This window comes from Buceros rhinoceros, unplaced genomic scaffold (assembly GCF_000710305.1).
Source record: "Buceros rhinoceros silvestris isolate BGI_N320 unplaced genomic scaffold, ASM71030v1 scaffold19093, whole genome shotgun sequence".
Taxonomy (NCBI): domain Eukaryota; kingdom Metazoa; phylum Chordata; class Aves; order Bucerotiformes; family Bucerotidae; genus Buceros; species Buceros rhinoceros.
The window spans coordinates 82,811-87,762 of NW_010402053.1; the positions used below are offsets into that span (position 1 = coordinate 82,811).

The 4,952-nt window shown below is 43.0% G+C and overlaps 1 protein-coding gene across 1 annotated transcript in view; it reads right to left on the minus strand.

Annotated features, from left to right (window-relative positions):
* Positions 1–4,952, minus strand: part of MYO5A (myosin VA (heavy chain 12, myoxin)) — a gene marked incomplete at its 5' end in the record, with an annotated part of 98,530 nt that overhangs the window by 80,267 nt on the left and 13,311 nt on the right. The gene's annotated exons all lie outside the window — the stretch shown is intronic.

Consider the following 4,952-nt stretch of genomic DNA (forward strand, 5'->3'; position numbering starts at 1 on the left):
ATTCCCGTTTTTTTCCCCTCCCCCCCCCCCCCCCCCAACAGAACGCTTTGGCACATCTATGTTAACTCAGGCAAAGGTACCTGATCTCAAGCATTAAAAGTTCTTTCCTTTGTAGCTGCAAATATGCCAAGTTTCAAATGGATTATCTCCAGAATGCCAAAGGAAAAAAAAACAATTGGTAGAATAGGCCTCCAGATAATAATAATAAAAAAACCAGCCAAACCAGCATTCCAGTTAATGACCATTTTCACCCAAACTTTATTCATAAAAGTAACACAGAACATACACGACTTGGTTTCAAAACCAGAAAGAATAATCATATTTTTAAATGAGGGAAGGTATAATGGTTATCTCATATTCAAGAAGCAACTAAAGGTGTATGGAAACCATTTAGTTAGTTACACAGTTGCACGTACATGCAAATACATACATATGAAAGCAGCTCTTGAGTAACACAAGGAAAAGGCTACGACATTTTTAGTATATTAAAGCTTCTGAACTGATGCTCTTGCAATGCCTAGAGAGCACAGAGATCACCCCACACCCATCGCCTTTGCAAACAAAGCAGCTTCTTGGCTTTAGAAGGTGTGGCCACCTCGCGAAACATTCTCAATCCACTCAATTATTTCAAAATAACTGTGATGTATTTGTCAAAGCACAGCACTTGATGGCAGAGGAAAACATATTTGGTCATACAGCTTCATCACTTAATCTTACACAACTTATTTTTATATAGCATCTGCTGCTCAGAGAAGGCTGGAGAGTTTTTTTCCCCCTCTTATTAACCCAGTTTTCCAGCTACTTAAAATGATGAACTTCTTGTTCCTGCTATGGATTTCTTAAAAGATCAAACTTCATGCTGCCTTCTTGTTGCTAGACAGGAAAGGATCACACGTGCTCAGCAAAGGCAGCGGGCTGGGAAGCGAGCCCCGAGGAGCCCCAGCCCCTCGCTGGCGCTGGAGAGGGACACAGCCCCTGCCCACTGGAGGCTGCCAGCCAAGCTCAGTGCCTGCCATGATTTCCAGCTTCACCAAGCAGTCTGCTCCACACACCCAGGACGCTTCTCAAGAACAGCGCATGTGCGCTCTGCACAGCAGCCCAAACGGCTGGCTTCTCACCCTCAGCACGTCGCAGTCCTTAAAGCACTGCCACCACCTTCATCTAGAAAGCGCCCCAACTCCCGAGAGCTTATGCTGTGCATGTAAACCAACCGACGCTACGAGAGAACGGAGAAAACGAGTTAAATACAGAACTGAAAATTCACTTCCACTTCCCCCACTACAGAATATGTTATGCTCCCACTCCTGGTCTTTCTTCATCTTCACTGGAGGTTTATGCCAGCCCTTAGAATCTACTTCACACAAAGTCAAGGAACTTTGTTCTTTATAGCAGATATGCAGTTGTGGGTTTTTTTCCTTTGAGGTTTATTCATATATGTTTGCTATGTTTTCAGTACAAAAGTGCAGCATAACATTATTTACATAACCTCTTCTCCACTTGCTCAAAAGATATGAACATTGATGAGCCATTTGAAAATGAAAGTTGCCCAACGGAGCCCAGCAAAGAGGCAGTGGAGCATCTGGGAAATGAGCAGCAGAAGCCTGGGTTTGGGCACTCAGACCACTTGTTTGTTTAAACCCTGCTGTATGCACAACTCGCAGGCTAAGAAACCTTGTTTGAGTTAAGATAGCGTGTGCTGACATGTGTATGTGCTGAGGCAAGCCCAACCCTACAGAAACTACAGGATAATTCCAAAATAATTAACCAGGACGTCAAAAAAGAGGTGCCGTATTAGGGTCAAGCACACTCAGGCGCAACGTCTTCTTTCCTTTCCCCTTGGTTTTTAAACACAGGATTCCTCATAAATCTCCATAAAGACACATATAACCAAACAGCCTAATGCACCTGTTCGCAGAACTCCCTTATTGAAAAAACCCCAACACCTAAACACCAAACCCCTGCCAGAATGCAGGCAAGTTTTTCAGTTTAACACAACGATGCTGCAGTGTCAGACACAGCAGCAGTTTCCCACCCTCTCTGTTTCTGATGGGATGTCGCTTCCCTCTCATCACAGGAATTAACAGAAAGCAAAGTAAATGTAATATGAATGAGGAAAGCATTTAAATGCTGTCTAGCTGGCTGGTCTCCTCTAGGCTACACAAAGAGAGGTCTCCTGATGTGACAAAGGCAGGAGCCCTGTAAGACACGCGTACTGCTAACTTCAGGCAGTGAGTGGTACACAGCAGTTTCTAACAGGTCATCTATGCCAGCACAAAACAGGCACCTTTAATTTCTTCATTTGAAACTGTGCATTTTCTACTGTCTAGAGAATGGAAAAAGCAAGCAGAAAACAGATCACCATAGAAACTGGGTTACTACAGACAGCTGAACCTTCCACATGACATAACCCCACAGACATTAAAGCCATCCTATGAGCCCTAAGCTGTAGCTTTTCATCTCTAGCGTCACTGCCCAGCCTTAAACCCCTGCCAAAGAAAACACCTGGTAAAGAAAAACAGGTGGGAGGAAAAAGAGAGGGATGCTCCTAATTATAAGCATTGAACCATTTCCCAATATTCTCTCCTCATTAGTTTAGCAAAATGATCTGCAAAATCAGATTTTCATTCTACCTTTTAGACAATCAGTTGCTGTTAAACTCCCACTGCTGTCTAACCTTCAGAGGGATCCAACGCCATGGCAGAAAACAAAGCACCACCACCCACAGAAACAAGACCCAGGACCTCTCTCTTGGGAAATACCTTTCTCTAGTGCCCCTACTATTGATTCCTGTTTATTTACTAGTACATAAAATCGAGTTTATGACTACATTAAAATGACACTAAAATATGATACACTTCCAGAGACACTGATTAAAAAATCAGCCTTCTAAAAAGGGAAGGAAGTTCTAGTCTAAAAATTACAATAAACTCTAAAATTCTAGCACTGAAATGACAATAAAAATTATGGCAAGTATCAAATGAGCTTCAGTGAAATTGTTCCTGATTCGGATGAATGAATATATTACTCTTTGTAATAGTTTAATGCAAATTTTGAACCACCAGAATAAAACTGCTGCTAGACCAGGAGATAACAATATGATTTACTCCAGCAAAGGCAGCGAATGACATTTTAGGTAAATATTGTTACCTCTCATGTCACCCCAAGCTCACCAACAGTGTCACCTGCACTGATTTGGATCTAATACACTGAGCTTTGCTATCCAGGGAACTACGTTGTACTTGCTGGGTGTGTTTCTGGCTCACCACTGATGACTCCTTCCCATCTCACCAGAGACGTACGACTGGAAGAGGCATGCAGACCACCCTCCCACCCTGTGCCAAAGCCACACCGTCACGCTGGCACTTTGGGCTGCAGACTGCAGCCAGCTATCTCCAGCCAAGCATTCACAGGACCGTTCCTTACTCTAGTTTTTAAAAAAAATCAGAGAAAAAAAACCTCAGAAGGCACACAAATAAGCTATCCTCGAATTCAGAAAGAAAACAACTAAATCTTGCTGACGGGACTATTTCAAAACTCAGTTTCTTGCCTAGACTGTCTTCCAGCCTCAGCAGACTCCAACATCACATGAAGTGCAGAATCACCATACTGTGTTCAAGGAAGGAAGTGCTGGGCTGCAGAAAGGCAATGGCTTACTGATACCTATATAGTGACTCTAAAAGAGTCACAGCAGAAAGAAAAACAGAGGGAGAGTTTTCATTTTTTACTAGTGGGTCAGCAAGCTAGCTGTATTACCACCATTCTACACCAGAAAATACAATGGGAAATCGCAGTATTGTCTCATACCTCATGATTTCATTTCAGATCACATGAAGAAATCAGCAGACTATAATAATTACCTATCAAATGAGACCACATGACTCACAAAGCCTCTCTGCTGAGATACTAACCTCTTGAAGTACAAATTGCCACTGCTGACTGAATGGAATTACCAATGCAAGCGGCTCGGCAGTCACTTCAGCAGACAGTTGTCTACTTCCATTGCACAACCACAAACACTGCAGAAGAAGATACAGATATCTTCCCAGCTCAGCAGCTCTTCTGATAAGAGCTCAAAGAGTTCCTGAAATTATATACATCCTAAAAAGAAAAAGGAATTTGCAACTCATAGCAAGCTGTCCCTAGTTCCTCAGTAAGATCTACCCATACAAGCTAAGCACAATCACTTTCACTTCAGCAGAGATTATCTATTTACTTAATTACAGAGAACCTCAAGAACACAGTCTTCCAGGTATAAACCACGAAAACTGGGCATTGGCCCTCTCTCTCTCAAGAATGATCTCAGTTCTGGGGAGGAATAAAGCAGCTCATTAATATCTAGATCAAAGAGATACCATCCACTCTGGCAGCACTAGCTGCAGAGGCTGATGGAACAGCAACAGCTCGTGAAAGCCAAAGCCAAATTTGACCAAAATCATTCAGCATGAACCTGTTGCTAACTGAACACAGCCACCTGGAGAGAGCAGGCTGCTCTCTATTATTAGAAAAAGAGAAGTGTCTCTGCTGGCAAGAAGTAACAGCAAAAGAGACCACAAAGCTGTAAAGGTTCACAATGCGAAGTGTTGAACTTACCTACGCAAAACGCAAACTTACTAGACAAGGATTTCTGAGCTGCATGATCCCCCTGGATGGGCTTGCTCTGAAAACACAGTTGATGCCATCAGAACAATTTGCTTTCAGCTTTTAATTTTCCTTTATGCTTTGTTCACAGTGCCACCACAACAGATGGTAACATTGAGCCCAGAAACACTTGAAACAGAGAAGTTCCGCTTTAGTATCAACAACATAAGCAGAAGCACGGCCAGGTGAGTCACCCAGGCCAAACACAAGTCTTAACCTGACCAACCTGGATCCCCTACAGAGATCCTGATCACACAGACGAGGCGGGAGGAGGTCCCGTATCTTCCACTGATGAACCAGTAAAATTCACGCCA